At 47.1% G+C, this 16619-nt stretch overlaps 1 long non-coding RNA gene across 2 annotated transcripts in view; it reads right to left on the bottom strand.

Annotated features, from left to right (window-relative positions):
• Positions 1-16589, bottom strand: part of LOC104006583 (uncharacterized) — a 31658-nt gene extending 15069 nt beyond the window's left edge. For both annotated transcript variants that reach the window (XR_008548089.2, XR_001717945.4), the window contains exon 1: positions 11575-16589. This is a non-coding gene — a long non-coding RNA (uncharacterized LOC104006583). The remainder of the gene's footprint in view (positions 1-11574) is intronic.
• Positions 16590-16619: the final 30 nt, after the last annotated feature.

The raw sequence follows: 16619 nt of genomic DNA, 5'->3' as shown, positions 1-16619 counted from the left end.
GCCTTGGTAATATAGCCAATAATTCCAATGTGTTCTGCTACAAGGGGAACAGATTCTTTTTGAACGTATGCAGATAACTATATTGCCATAAAAATAAGGATACTCACTAATAGTTTCTGAATTCTGGAGGAATCAGGTAAGGAGAAAAAGTGATGACTTCAATTCTTATTGAAACTGAATTATTGAATTCAATTCTTATTGAAATTGAATAAAGTATACTTATAAAAGTATACTTTACCAAGTGGCTGTAAGCTATAGATAGCTTAAAAGTGAAAAAAAAAAAAAAGTTTTCTTAAATATGGAAAAGAAAACATTAAAGAACCAGCAATGTTTCAGCCAAAAAGTCATCCCCCAAAATCATCCTCATTAGTTTATTCAGTCCCATGTAATCAAATCTTGTTCTGTTTGATCTTGCTTAGCAGTTTCATGAATTTATCAGTTTCTTCATTAGAGTTTTGAAAATTCTTACCCAGTGCAGTGGTATGATTTTTAAGTTATCAGAAACCTGAACCTGCATTCTATTCCAGGGTACTTGTCAAAATCTTTTTCATGAATGTCCTTGAAGAAGAAGCAATTTTGGACAATAGTTGATTGCAAATACTTTCAGACAAGAATAAAAGTAAAACAACTGTCTGTGAATAACAACAACAACAACAAAACTGGCCATGGTTAAAAATATGAGAGTTCATTATAATAATAACAAAATTGATGAAGAAATTTTTTTTTTTTTGAGACAGAGGCTTGCTCTGTCGCCCAGGCTGGAGTGCAGTGGTGCGATCTCCGCTCACTGCAAGCTCTGCCTTCCGGGTTCACACCATTCTCCTGCCTCAGCCTCCCGAGTAGCTGGGACTACAGGCGCCCACCACCGCAAGTGGCTAATTTTTTGTATTTTTAGTAGAGACAGGGTTTCACCGTGTTAGCCAGAATGGTCTCGATCTCCTGACCTCCTGATCCACCCGCCACGGCCTCCCAAAGTGCTGGGATTACAGGCATGAGCCACCGCACCTGGCCTGATGAAGAAATTTGATTATTCCTGTGGGATAAAACATTTTAACATAACTAAAATTATGACCGAAAACATTATATGAGAACATATCAGATTTTTAAGAATTTTATACAGTTTTTGGAACACACATTAATAATATACCCATACAGATATAATTCAAAGAACGTTAAACATCATTTCTTAGTTGACAATGTTTCCCGTGTAAATTTAACATGTCAAATAAGCCAAATTATGGCTCACGCCTGTAATCCCAACACTTTGGGAGGCCGAGGTGGGCGGATCATGAGGTCAGGAGATCGAGACCATCCTGGCAAACAAGGTGAAACCCCATCTCTACTAAAAATACAAAAAATTAGCTGGGCGAGGTGGCGGGCGCCTGTAGTCCCAGCTACTCGGGAGGCTGAGGCAGGAGAATGGCGTGAACCCGGGAAGTGGAGCTTGCAGTGAGCCCAGATCGCGCCACTGCACTCCAGCCTGGGCGACAGAGTGAGACTCCATCTCAAAAAACAAAACAAAACAAAACAAAAACAAACAAACAAAAAAACACAAATAAGCCAAATTAGTTTAATATCTCTCTTTTTATAAGGAGAGAAAATAAATTATTTTGAGATATTCCAGAGGCCCTCTAAAAGCTCCCAAATTTAGATTGAGGTCAAAAAGATTTAATTTAGAATTTGATTTGGGGAAGTTTGTCAACAATATCAAAAGGTGTAAAACTCTTGATTAAATCAGGTTATTTGTTATCTATTTAATCAAAGTGGCAACAAAATATTTTAAAGGCAAGTACAGAAGGTTACATAGTTTTAAAAACAAACCTTCAGTTCTTTTAATAGAGAGAACTCCATTTTCTTAAGTAATCAAAGACCTAGTGGAGACCATGTGAAGCACCAAAAATTATTTTGATAGCTCACAAAACCTTTGTTTTCTATGCCAATTACTTAAAAGGTAAAGAAAAAACTTTTCATAATCTCTTATCAAAAGCAAACCAATATACCCCCCATCAAAAAAACTTTGTCTTTATTTTCTTTTTTTTTTTTTTTTTTTTGGTGAGACGGAGATTTATTCTTGCTGCCCAGGCTGGAGTGCAACGGCGTGATCTCAGTTCACCGCATCCTCCACTTCCCAGGTTCAAGCGATTCTCCTGCCTCAGCCTCCCGAGTAGCTGGGATTACAGGCATGTGTCACCACGCCCGGCTAATTTTTGTGTTTTTAGTAGAGATGGGGTTTCACTGTGTTGCCCAGGCTGATCGCGAACTCCTGACCTCAGGTAATCCGCCCGCCTCGGCCTCCCAAAGTGCTGGGATTACAGGCGTGAGCCACTGCACCCGGCCAAAACTTTGTCTTTGACAGAGGAGGCCAAATTCTAGTTTTGCATCAGTGTACTATTAATGCTAAGGCTAATTTTAAAAATGTCTTCTGAATAAATCTATCCCGTCTCAGATAGCTTTGATCACACCAGATAAGACTCCTTTCCTAAGATTTCCTTCCTCAAACCCATTACAACCGTTTAAAAATATCCATCAAGCCGGCCGTGGTGGCTCATGCCTGTAATCCCAGCACTTTGGGAGGCTGAGGCGGGTAGATCACAAGGTCAGGCGTTTGAGACCAACCTGGCCAACATGGTGAAACCCCATCTCTACTAAAAAAATACAAAATGAGCCGGGTGTGGTGGCACACACCTGTAGTCCCAGCTACTTGGGAGGCTGAGGCAGAAGAATCGCTTGTACCCGGGAGGCAGAGGTTGCAGTGAGCTGAGATCATGCCACTGCACTACAGCCTGGATGACGGAGTGAGACTCCATCTCAAAAACAAACAAACAAAAAATATATATATATCCATCAACATTTCTTTCCCTATATTTTTCTCTTTCTCATTCTGGGAAGATCAGTCATTCTACTTTATGGCAGAATTAATTACTCGTTTTTCCCCTAACAGAAAAACACATCCTCATGCCTTATAATTTTCCTTACCAACAATGTATCCTATTTTCCTTGCATTATTTGCATACAGAGTTGTTACACTTATAATTTCTAATAGTTTTAATTCCATATATTAATTTGAATTTTAAATTTTAGTATCCTTAATTTCTAGTGAAAACTAAGAAGTAAGCAATTGTGAACTGTCACATACCAACATTCTGTAGCTTAACACCATTTCATAATTTCTAGAAATATATGCATCTCCACAATACAATTTTTCAATGTGGCACAGAACATTTTTACTGAGACCCAAATATATTTCGTTCTTCTGAAATAAGAAGCAAAAGTAGATAAACTCATGTTCAGCAATTAATGTTTCAGCATTATATCTTACATAGAAATGACCCATTTGATAAATGTTTGTTACTCATTTTAATTTAGTATAACTTTAAGCTTGAAGTTGCCAAAAAAATTTTGGAATTATTTTTAACTGGAAATGTTTTATAAAACATAATTGTTGTTGGAAAAGATTATTTATAAGCTTTTATCCCACTTATATCTCATTTAATTCACTTGTTCTTAACAATTATGCTTGAATTAAATTGCTCATGAAAATTTCATGAGACATTAAACAAAGCTAGCCACCATTTTAAGTTATTTTTCTTGTTGACAAATTAGGCAAGTATCAAAAATACCACAGAAGCAAAGAAACTAAAAGTTAAATATATAAGTGGAGATAATATAAGCTTGTTTGACTAGTAAACCCAAGTGGAAAAAAATGTATGTCTGCATTATATTTAATGCTAACAATTCTGAAGACGTTTCTGATTTTCTTTTACGAACAATTTTAAAACTAATCTTATTTCTTGAAAATTTACCCAAGTTGGCGAGGCGTGGTGGCTCACGCCTGTAATCCCAGCACTTTGGGAGGCTGAAGCGGGCAGATCGCGAGGTCAGGAGTTCAAGACCAGCCTGGCCAACATAGTGAAACCATGTCTCTACTAAAAACACAAAAAATTAGCTGGGCTTGGTGGCAGGCACCTGTAATTCCAGCTACTTGGGAGGCTGAGGCAGGAGAGTCGCTTCAACCCGGGAGGCAGAGGTTGCAGTGAGCTGAGATAGTGCCATTGCACTCCAGCCCAGGCAGCAAGAGTGAAACTCTGTCAAAAAAAAAAAAAAAAAAGAAAGGAAAAAAGAAAGAAAGAGAAAGAGAGAGAGGAAGGAAGGAAGGAAGGAAGAAAATTTACCCAAGTCATCTAAACTCAAAAAAGCTTGGGGTTAGTTTCTGTTTCTTTCTTTTTTTTCAGAGACAGAGAGAGAGATGAGGCCACTATGTTGCCCAGGCTGGTCTTGAACTATTGGACTCAAGGAATTCTCCAAGAGATTCTCCTGCCTCGGCTTCTGAAGTAGTTGAGACTGCAGGATCATGCCACTACACCTGGCTTGGACTCTACATTTCTGAGAGTTTTAGGAATACTTTATACAAGCACTCATTTATTTCCAGACCAATTTGAATAGAATTCCTTTAAGGAATTTTATAAATAAATGTGATAATACTATCCAGAGGTAGGAAAAATACCAGCTATGCATAACATACAAATACATATACATATGTAAACATATGGACAGATGGCAAAGATCTTACAGGTTTTTTTTTTTTTTTTGAGACGAAGTGTCGCTCTGTCACAAGGCTGGAGTGCAGTGGCACAATCTCGGCTCACTGCAATCTCTACCTCCCTGGTTCAAGCGATTCTCCTGCTTCAGCCTCCCGAGTAGCTGGGACTACAGGCGCATGCCACCACACCCAGCTAATTTTTGTATTTTTAGTAGAGACAGGGTTTCACCATGTTGGCCAGGATGGTCTCGATCTCTTGACCTCGTGATCCGCCCACCTTGGCCTCCCAAAGTGCTGAGATTACAGGCGTGAGCCACTGTGCCCAGCCGATCTTACAGCTTTTAACATGTTAGCCATGTGCCAGGTACAATAATTCAAAACACACTAATTTATAAAATAAACGGCTAGATCTAAATTGTGTTTTTGGCAGGTATAACAAGTTAAGATTACCTTCTCAGTTGTCTAAAGTTTTTTACCAATATTTGTGGGAAAGACTTTTAAGATTTTTTACTTACCTGGTTTCAAATAGCTTCTTTTTTTTTTTTTTTTTTTCTGATGACAATTCCCTCCCTGAAGTTTGTATTTCCCAAAGGTAACTATTAGGTTCTAAAGAAGACAGGGTAGAAAATTTACAACTCAATGGCACAGAAAAAGAATGCAAGTTTTGGAGGCGTATTTGTCTATTATCAGAGGTTAATCTTATAGAGGCTGTGGACTAATTTTAGGTGAGTGACTGAGGAGACATCTAGTGGCTATCGGCCTCCAAAGCCCATCTAAGTAGACAAACATCCATTTTTTGTTTCCAAATAGTATTTTTCTTTCTCTCTTTTAGCCTCAAGTGGTTACTTTCAGGAGTCTCTGAGTATCTTGAGAGCCGCAGACCTAAAGTTCAAGTAATTGAGGTTCTGGAGAGGGAAGGGAGAAAGGTGGCATATCAAGAATTCAAGGGAACTGAAAGAAGACCAAAGCAAAAGGAGGAAGGAAAAGCAGAAGTAAATGGAAAGAAGAGGTCTTAGAGGAGCTAGTCTGGGGGGATCTTCAGCTTCCCAAAGAGGCAATGAAGCTCAAGAAAGAAGGAGATGGAGAGAGTTGACAGAAAATATAGTCAGAAGGAGTTTGGGAAGGGGGCAAAGGGTCAGTCAACCGAGAAGTTCCCATGAGAAAAGCAGGGTTCAATAGACAGAACAGAAATGCCTTAAAATACATATATTCTGGGCCAGGCACAGTGGCTCACGCCTGTAATGCCTACACTTTGGGAGGCCGAGGTGGGCAGATCACGAGGTCAGGAGATCGAGACTATCCTGGCTAACACCGTGAAACCCCATCTCTACTAAAAATACAAAAAAAAAATTAGTTGTGCGTGGTGGCGGGCACTTGTAGTCCCAGCTACTCGGGAGGCTGAGGCAGGACACTGGCATGAACCCGGGAGGTGGAACTTGCAGTGAGCCAAGATTGTGCCACTGCACTCCAGCCTGGGTGACAGAGCAAGACTCCGTCTCAAACAACAACAAATATATATATATATATATTCTGGGCCAGGCATGGTGGCTCACACCTGTAATCCCAGCATTTTGGGAGGCCAAAGCGGGCAAATCACTTGAGGTCAGGAGTTCAAGACCAGCCTGGCCAACATGGTGAAACCCCGTCTCTATTAAAAATACAAAAATTAGCCAGGCGTGGTGGTGCACCCCTGTAGTCCTAGCTACTCGGGAGGCTGAGGTATGAGAATCGCTTGAACTTGGGAAGTGGAGGTTGCAGTGAGCCAAGATCACGCCACTGCACTGCAACCTGGGTGACAGATCGAGAACTTGTCTCAAAATATATATATATATAGGGTCAGCCCCCCGCCCGGCCAGCCGCCCCGTCCGGGAGGGAGGTGGGGGGATCAGCCCCCCGCCTGGCCAGCTGCCCCGTCCGGGAGGGAGGTGGGGGGTTCAGCCCCCCACCCGGCCAGCCGCCCCGTCCGGGAGGTGAGGGGCGCCTCTGCCCGGCCGCCCCTACTGGGAAGTGAGGAGCCCCTCTGCCCGGCCACCACCCCGTCTAGGAGGTGTACCCAACAGCTCATTGAGAACGGGCCATGATGACAATGGCGGTTTTGTGGAATAGAAAGTGGGGAAAGGTGGGGAAAAGATTGAGAAATCGGATGGTTGCCGTGTCTGTGTAGAAAGAGGTAGACATGGGAGACTTTTCATTTTGTTCTGTACTAAGAAAAATTCTTATCCTGTTGATCTGTGACCTTACCCCCAACCCTGTGCTCTCTGAAACATGTGCTGTGTCCACTCAGGGTTAAATGGATTAAGGGCGGTGCAAGATGTGCTTTGTTAAACAGATGCTTGAAGGCAGCATGCTGGTTAAGAGTCATCACCACTCCCTAATCTCAAGTACCCAGGGACACAAACACTGCGGAAGGCCGCAGGGTCCTCTGCCTAGGAAAACCAGAGACCTTTGTTCACTAGTTTATCTGCTGAACTTCCCTCCACTATTGTCCTATGACCCTGCCAAATCCCCCTCTGCGAGAAACACCCAAGAATGATCAATAAAAATAAATAAATAAATAAAAATTAAAAAAATATATATATATATATTCCGAATATCAACTTTCTTTCTTTTTTTTTTTGTGAGACGGAGTCTTGCTCTGTCGCCCAGGCTGGAGTGCAGTGGTGCGATCTCGGCTCACTGCAAGCTCCGCCTCCCGGGTTCACATCATTCTCCCGCCTCAGCCTCCCGAGTAGCTGGGACTACAGGGGCCTACCACCACCATGCCCGGTTAATTTTTTTTTTTTTGTATTTTTAGTAGACACGGGGTTTCACAGTGTTAGCCAGGATGGCCTCGATCTCCTGACCTCGTTATGCACCCGCATTAGCCTCCCAAAGTACTGGGATTACAGGTGTGAGCCACCACACCCAGCCTACCAACTTTCAATTAAACCAACTTTCCACCATAGAGCTATTTATTTATTTATTTATTTATTTTTATTTTGAGACGGAATCTCACTCTATCGCCCAGGCTGAAGTGCAGTGGCGCGATCTGGGCTCACTGCAAGCTCCACCTCCCGGGTTCATGCCATTCTCCTGCCTCAGCCTCCCAAGTAGCTGGGACTAGAGGCACCCGCCACCTCGCCCAGCTAATTTTTTGTATTTTTAGTAGAGATGGGGTTTTAGCGTGTTAGCCAGGATGGTCTCGATCTCCTTACCTCGTGATCCACCCGCCTCAGCCTCTCAAAGTGTTGGGATTACAGGTGTGAGCCACTGCACCCGGCCAAGCTCTTTAAAAAACAAATTAAATCACGCCTGTAATCCCAGCACTTTGGGAGGCTGAGGCGGGCGGATCACGAGGTCAGGAGATGGAGACCATCCTGGCTAACATGGTGAAACCCCGTCTCTACTAAAAATACAAAAAATTAGCCGGGCATGGTGGCAGGCACCTGTAGTCCCAGCTACTCCAGCCTGGGTGACAGCGAGGCTCCATCTCAAAAAAAAAAAAAATTAAAATTAAAAAATAAACAAATTAAAAACTTTGAAATATCCTTTTTCTTATTTTAATCAAAGACAGCAATCAATTGACTCAGAACCAAAACCAATAAATCTTTCTTTCTTTTTTTTTTTTTTTCTGAGACACAGTCTTGCTCTGTTGCCCAGGCTGGAGTGCAGTGGCACCATCTCGGCTCACGGCAACCTCTGCCTCCTGGGTTCAAGCGATTCTCGTGCTGCAGCCTCCCAAGTAGCTGGTACTACAGATGCGCGCTTCCATGCCTGGCTAATTTTTGTATTTTTAGTGGAGATGAGGTTTCACCATGTTGGCCAGGATGGTCTCCATCTCCTGACCGCAAGCAATTCACCTGTCTTGGCCCCGCAAAGTGCTGAGATTACAGGCATGAGCCACCGTGCCTGGCCCAAAACCAATAAATATTTTATGACTTAACCATGGATGAAAGAGATATCCTCAAAAGAGGGTACAAAAAGATTCAGTCCTCCCAAGATCCAGAACCACCCCCAAAGATAGCCTAAAGAAAACAAAGGCCTTCAGAGCCACAGGTGGGAAAGGATGCTGTTTGTGAAAATGGTTTCTCCAATTTCCCATGAAATGTAGAAATATAGGACACTTCCAGTCACATACCCACTAATCTGTGACACCAAACTGGTGCTACTGGGATGGAACTTTCCCAGGAGTAACCAAACAATGAAGATTAAAATGAGGAAAGCTGGGCCAGGTGTGGTGGCTCACACACCTGTAATCCCAGCACTTTGGGAGGCCAAGGCAGGTGGATCACCTGAGGTCAGGAGTTCAAGACCAGCCTGGCCAACATGGTGAAACCCTGCCTCTACCAAAAAAAATACAAAAAATTAGCTAGGTGTGGTGACGCGCGCCTGTAATCCCAGCTACTTGGGATGTTGAGGCAGGAGAATCGCTTGAATCCAGGAGGTGGAGGTTGCGGTGAGCCAAGATCGTGCCACTGTACTCCAGCCCGGGCGACAGAGCGAGATTCTGTCTCAAAAAAAAAAAAGGAAAAAAATGAGGAAAGCCCCTAATGGATGGACTGGGATTTCTTTTCTTTTTCTTTCTTTTTTTTTTTTTTCTGAGACAGAGTCTCGCTCTGTTGCCCAGGCTGGAGTGCAGTGGCATGATCTTGGCTCACTGCAACCTCTGCCTCCCAGCTTCAAGCGATTCTCCTGCCTCAGCCTCCTGAGTAGCTGGGATTTCAGGTGTGCAACACCACGCCCTGCTAATTTTTGTATTTTTAGTAGAGATGGGGTTTCACCATGTGGGTCAGGCTGGTCTTGAACTCCTGACCTTGTGATCCACCCACCTCGGCTTCCCAAAGTGCTGGGATTACAGGAGTGAGCCACCAGGCCTGGCCAGACTGGGATTCTTATTAAGAGTGGACAGGCAAGCAGAAGTATGATTGGACAAAGGAGGTATAGTCTAGTGGTAGTAAACTGGAGAAAACTTAGCAAGGTCTCTTTGTTCAAATTCTACTTAGTAACTCTGTGTAACTTGAGGACAAGGATGCTCCTTTCCTCTGGGTATGGGGAGGATACCTCTGGAATTAGGGTTTTATGTTCTACCTCAGGAGAAAAGGAGGAAGACGGTCAGAGGTTTTTGGCCCACTTCCGGGAAGAAGGGAGAGGGACAGGTGGGAATGACCCTCCTGCTTCTGCTGTTTTCTCAAATGTCAAGTTGCCACATTTTGGTGTAGTGTATCCTGAACCCATCACCAGTATTGTGATAGGTAGGAGGGCAGTTAAGCAAACACAAAAACACATTATCATAAATCAGCTTCTTATACTAACAACCAGTAAGCATTCCCATTTAGAATATAACAAAGACATCCAAATTCATCAAATCATACATATTAAATACATGTAGTTCTTTGTATATCAGTTGTATCTCAATAAAGATGTTTAAAACAACAAATTCCAAAAGAGAGAGAGGCAAGGACAGAGCAGACAGGTAGGCAGGCAAAGAAATAGACTTGTATTTTAAGAGCTTAAATAGAGGGGATAGAGAGGCAAACAAGCACACAGTTCAAACGTAGGAGTTCAGAAGTCAGCTATAGAGTTACTGTTGAATGTGAATTAATGCGTGTGTTCCTCAGACACACACACACACATACACATACACACAGCATGACAGAATTCTCTTTCCTAGTTTGAAAATTCAGCCCTTTTTTTCACTATGATGGCCCCAAATGGGATGAAGAATAATGTAGAAGGTGAAAAAATGTATGTGTATTAGGAGGATAAGAATCAAAGTGAAGTGATAAGACATCAGTGAAAGAAGGAAAAATGGAGTAGGAACAATGCAGGAAGAACTGGAAGCCGGTGGGAGGGTAAAATGAGAGTAAACTTCAGTTGAAAGGAAGGAAGGAAGGAGGTAAAGGAAGGGGTGTTTGAGGAACAAATAGGTAAGAAAGCCAACTTCCTCACTCCTGGATAACTTACTCTCTATTGTACAGTACCTGGAAAATAGTAGGCATTAGATAAACATTGAACAGAAGAACAAAGTCAGGGAGGCTATGGGAAGCAGGATCAAACAGGGTAAGGTATGTGTGTAGTAATAACTACTAACATTCACTGAGTTTTACCATAAGCTGTACACCCGGCTAACCACTTTACATGATATATCACTTTAAATCCTCACCAACACTCCATGAGGTAATTCACAGTATCCCCATTTAATAGATGAAGAAACGGAGGCTCAGATAGTTCAAGTAACTCATCCAAGGTCACCTGAGTAGTAAGTGGCAGAGTCAGGATTTAAATGTTGACTTGTCCGACTTCCAAACCAGTGTTTCTCACCACTATATTAAATGTATCCCTAGCCAGGCACAGTGGCTCATGCCTGTAATCCCAGCACTTTGGGATGCTGAAGCGAGCAGACTATTTGAGATCAGGAGTTCGAGACCAGCCTGGCCAACATGGTGAAACCTGTCTCTAGTGAAATATAAAAAATTAGCCAGGCGTGGAGGCGCGCAGCTCTAATCCCAGCTACTCGGGAGGCTAAGGCAGGAGAATCACTTGAACCCGGGAGGCAGAGGTTGCAGTGAGCTGAGATGGTGCCACTGCACTCTAATCTGGGCGACAGAGTGAGGCTCAGTCTCAAAAAAAACAAAACAAAAACAAAAACAAAAAAATTCCCCTTTGAGTAAAGGGTAGGTCTATACCCCTCTCGCTTACCACCCCATACACATAAAAGTTTGGCAAGGACCACAAAAGACATGGTACCAAACCTAGCCTATTAGTGAGGAGAGTACTAGGAGAGGAGAAATGGGGGCAGGCTCCCGGGCTGAGGAAGGACCATATTAAAGCCTCATCTTCAACAACACAAAGAAAAACAATTTGAAACTTAATCATCTCCCAGAATTATGATCCCTTCCCGCAGCGGGGAGCACATTAGCAGAGCTGAGAAATGATAATTCAGCAGCCCCCAACCCAGCAGGGAAGGAAAGAGAGGAGGAGGGAGGAGAGCCAGAGGAAAACAGAAACAGAGGCACAGAGAAAGATGGGGAACGCGGGGAGAGGCAAGGCCTGACCTCTCATGGCTCTTCTTCCTGCCCAAGTCTGAGACAGGGTTCCAGGAAAGTGGTCTGGTGGCACTTGGCCCTTCAATTGTGCCCAGATAGGGCAGGGGTCAAGGTGCTCCCTGGGTCAGTTCTCAGCACCGATGGATCCCCACGTTCGGAGCTGCATCCAAGCTCATCTGGGCCAGGCGTGGTTTAGTGGTCTTAGCCTGGTTGGGGGAAAGCTCCCGAGCCACCAGAGCTGGCTCTGAGCACCCGCTTGTCCGATGGCACCTAGGCGAATCAGCGGTCCGTCAGGACCCGAGGCGCTGGACAGCTCCCGGTCCCAGAAATGGCTCTCCGGAGTCCAGCAGTGAGGTGGGGCGAGGCTGCCCCCGCGCCGCGGCAGACCCCACCCTCCGGAGAAGCGCGAAGGTTGCTGGGAGCTCCTGGGGAAAGGGCTCGGGGTCGTGAAAGGGTCCCGATGGAGATCTGGTGGGGACCTTGAGACTGGAGCCCCGGGGGCAACTTCTCCAGACGCATTCCTTCCTTCTGAGTCCAGACCCCTTCACTCCCCACACCACCCCCCCGCTGGGGACAATGGCGCCTTCAGCCCCCAGAGATGAATGGGGCCTTTGAGAGCCGCATGCCACGGGGTCAGCGGCGGCCACCGGGTCCCCGGGGGCTGCCCAGCCTCCAGATCAAGGAGACTCTGGTCAGGGAGAGTGGGGAGCTCTTCGGGGAAGAAAGGAATTCCATGGTCCCTTTCTTAGAGACTAGTGGGCCCCGGAGAAGAGATTCATCTGGATCAGGCAGTTCCTGGTAAAGAAGGATTTTAAGGGGGTGGGGAGGGAGGAACCCCCACTACCTGTGGCAGGGAAGGGGAGATTCTGTGCCCCTTCCTCAGGAGGCAGCAAAGCCAGCTACCAAGCTTTTGCTACCTCTTCCCCCCACTCCACCCTCCATCCCGCCCGGTTCCCCAAATCGGGGTCCCACCCTCAGTTTGCATGGGGCAGCTCCCCGTTTCTCTCGGTCCCTTCATCGGGGGCTGTCCCTAAGGCTTGGTCCCTCCTTCCTGCTCCTGTCTCCCCTCCACTTCTTGCACTGCACAGCCTACCCAGTTTCTATGGAAACAGGCTGGGAAGGCACTGCCAGGAGGCCAAGGCCACTACAGCTCTTGGGGGGAGGGGAAGATAGAAATGGAAAGAGAGATGCAGGAGGCGAGTTCTGGCCATTCCCGGAAGCGGGTGGAGATCTGTTGGGAGTGAGCCTTCACTGCCAGAGGGGTGGGGCAGAAGGAGAGGTGTGATTAAGTGATGTGACTGAGACAGAGTTGAGGGGCTCCTCCTCATTCCCCCAATTCCCAGTGCTCCAGACATCTAGACAAGCCTCCTCAGAGGGGAAAGTGGTGGATGAAGAAGGAAAAGAGACAGGTAGTACCAAGAGCTCTGCCCATTTCTAACTTATGTGAGGCTCTATCCTTTTACCCCTCCTGGGGACATGCCCACTTGAGAGGAGGTCTCCAGGGAACTAGAAGGCTCCCAAGAAGTGGGAGGGAAAATTGGAGTGCAGTGTGAGTGGTCAGGGATGTTCAGGAATCTCCCCTAGGAAGGTGAGCTAGAGGTGGGCAGAGGCCTCGGAATGTCAGCTACTTTTATGGTACCCCTCTCTGGCACCTCCACTGAGGAGTTGGTAGGGGGCTGGAGACTGTCAGCTTCCTCCCCTCTGTTCATCCCATCAGAATGTTGGGCTGTGAGAAAACAAAAGTGGCCTAGTGGGGGTTGGGTGCAGAGAAAGGGAGATAAGCCTAAGGCAAGAAGGGCCAGAAGAGGGGTGGGTGAATGAGTGAGTGCGGATGCTTGTGGCTAGGGCAGGGAGGGAGCTTCTTAGAAGCTTCATCTGCCAGCTCCTGGGAAGTGATCCCCAGCCCTCACCCTCTCCCGATGCTCCCACCTCAGGCAAAGCTGCCCCTTGGACAGGAACTATTGGAAATCTCAGAGTCCTAGGAGATTGTGCTGTGGGGGATTCCTTGGAAAGGGGCCCTCTAGGTTATCAGAATGTTCAGCAAAGCTTCCCTGGGGGAGAGGGGTAGTGAAACAGGTACCCTGGAGCCTAGGGTTTCCTGGATCTGAGCCATCGGCTCTCCCTCAACCATAGTTCCCAGAACAGTCGTCTTGGTGTTTGCTTATTTTGGTTATTTTTTGATCAGATATTTTGGCACTGAGCACACTGCCTCCTGTTGCCATGGCAGCCGTGACAGGGGCTGAGGCACCGTGAGAAAAATACCAAAATTAATGAGTGAGCGAAAGTGCAGCCGAGAGAAAAACAAGGTTAAAAAAAGAGTTAAAACAGTAATGAAAACAGGCTTTCCAGCTCCACAGCAGAGCAGCTGCTGAGGCCTCCCCAGAGCAGCAGCCCCCACCCAGCCTAGGGCTCCTGGCATCTCCCAGACCTCAAGGCAGGACTCACTTGGCTTCCCCACCCAGCTCGTCACTGACCCAGCAACAGCCACTTGGGGACCACCCTAGGCACAACAGTAGATCAGCTCCAACAGTACATCAGCTTCCATCTCAGGTAGTATCCTGCCTCCCAGAACAGCTTGTCATCTCCTAAACAATAGAGTCTCAGCCACAGCCCCCACACAACAATGGTCCAGCAAAATTACCAGGAAATGGCCTCCTAGCTACACCCAAGCTTTAAAGTTATAGCTGCAGGCATCCCAGCTAGAGTCCAGCACACAGTAACAGCCCAGCCACAATCCTGAGCAACAGCATCTTAGCTATAGCCAATCCCCAGTATGCTGTCATCACAGCTACAGCTCCAGGACCAATAGCGGCTCAGCTACAGTCCCATACACAACAGTAGCTCTGCTCCTATCCCAGGTAACAGCCTGTCTTCCAGGTACAGGCTCCTCTCAACAGCCTCTCATCTCCTAGGACCTAGTCAATGGATCCAGTTACAGTCCCATCTACATCATATTAACAGGGAACAGCTTCTCAGCTACAGCCAGTCTCAGGTGTGCCAGCCTCATATCTATAGCTTCAGGCCCAACAGCTTATCAGTTACAGCCCTCCCTCAACATGCACACACACACCCATATACACACAGCTTGGCGATAGTTTCTCAGGTAATCTTATTGGCTATAGCCTAGGCACACCAGCATCAGAGCACTGCAACAGTGTCCTAAGTACAATCAGAGGCAGCAGCCTTGGTGTTACAGTTCCAGGCCCTACAGCATCCTAGTTCACTTAGCCACAGCCCATCCCAGGTACACGGATATCACAGCAAGCACCCCAACCGTTCCCATACCCAGCATCACCCTGGTTCCAATCCCTGGCCACAGTCTCAGCTGGAACTCAGGCACCATCAGTTTCAGGAGCCTCCCCCAATGCTTCACTTGCCAAGCAGGTCCTCCTCCCACTTTGGTACAGGGCCAAAAGTCTGACTTCTCTCCTCTTCAAATGCCACCTCCCTTGCTCCCCAACCATCCTCCCAGTCCCTGCTTGCTCACCTGCCCTCTTTCCTGGGGAAAAAAGGCCCCAATTCTCATATCTACATTGCCCCTGACTCAGGGGCACAGAGCCCAGCCTGGCAGCTGGGGTAGGAGGGGCTGGGGAGCAGGGAGAAGAGTAGGCACACCCTGGTGCTGCTGCTCTGGCCCAGTTCTGCTCCTACCACTTGGTGCAGAATTTGAGTTTGATGGTGGTGGAGCAGGGAGGATGGAGGCGAACATCTGGGAGATTAGCATTTCCTGCCCAGCTCTGCGGCTGCTGATCCTGCTCAGCCCTGAGCAAGGGAGGAGAACAGAGGAGCCTTTGAATGGCTCCCAGCAAGCAGACCAGGGAGGGTTTGCTGCATTGGGCAGCGGGCACACGCTGGGGGCAGGGAGACCGGGGCAGCTCTTCTGTGGAAGATTTCTTCTCTCTGGGCCACTGATTCCCTCCTCGGAGCTGTGCTCAATGATGTGGAGAGTATGAGCTTTCTAGAGACAGAAAGAAGCTACTTACAGAACAGACCCACCCCCCTCTTTCACCAGATAACCCCATCTCCCATCTAGAGCCCCGCCCCTGGGCTCCTGGGGCTGAGGGATAGAGCAGGGCCCAGGTCAGAAAAGGAGTCCAGTTAAGCAGGGCTGCTCTGGGAGAGATCTTGGACAGACTTTGCTTGCTCTCTTAGCTAACCAGAGATTCCACTTTTACCCTGAAGAGCATCCCACCGAGAGAGGCCAGAGCTGAGAAGAGAAGGAAGTAGAAGAAAGAGGAAAGGCACAGAAGAGTGATAGGAATAGGAAAATGGGGAAGGACAGAGATGGGGAGTCAGAGGCTATGGCAAAAAGAGGCCCAACAACTGGTCATCCCATAACAAGAGCCTTTCCTCACCCAGCACTAGGCCTGGCTAGGGATAACCTTCCTCATTCTTTTGACCTAGAACACTCTGCCTGGGCCTGCAGGCGAAGAAGGCAGGAGGTCCTGTTGAACTGGGACACTTGGTAGCCTGGGTTACCAAACCGCAAGCGCAGGAGAGGGAGTTCCCAAGCTACTCAGAGACCTCTAGATGGCGCCAGAGAGCCAGAGCTGAATGGGAGAAACCGAGTATTGGAGTGTGTGAGACACTGCGTGTGACACCGTGTGTGATTTGGTGAGTGTGAGTGTGATAGGGAGCGTGTGGCACTGCGAGGGCGTGTGACACAGGCCGTGACACTGCGCGGCCTCGCGGGGCAGGGACCCGGTGACTGTATAATGTAAGTCACTGGCAAATACGTGTGGCCGCAGCACTACGCCGTGCAGAGGGCAGGTGATCAGGGGACCCTCGAATAGCCTAAGCTCAGGAGCAGCACTTCGTCTTCACGCTTGTGTATCTTCCCCATCCTCACTCTAGAGCCCCCGGGTCCCATTAGCCTCCTCCTCCCACGGTCCCCTCCATAGCCCCACCCCCACGGCTTACTGCGGCCACCGAGGCTGACCGCTCTGCGGCTTCGGCCGGAGGGGGAGGGGTGGACTTTCCCCGAGCGCAGCGGGAAGGGAGGGCCACACAGGGTGATCGGGGATCTGGGCGGGAAGAGGGTGGATATGGAGGAG

Source organism: Pan troglodytes, chromosome 4 (genome assembly GCF_028858775.2).
Source record: "Pan troglodytes isolate AG18354 chromosome 4, NHGRI_mPanTro3-v2.0_pri, whole genome shotgun sequence".
In the NCBI taxonomy this organism is placed as follows: Eukaryota; Metazoa; Chordata; class Mammalia; order Primates; family Hominidae; genus Pan; species Pan troglodytes.
Note: the sequence above shows the minus strand (reverse complement) of the source record. Positions and strands in the feature narration are given on the sequence as shown.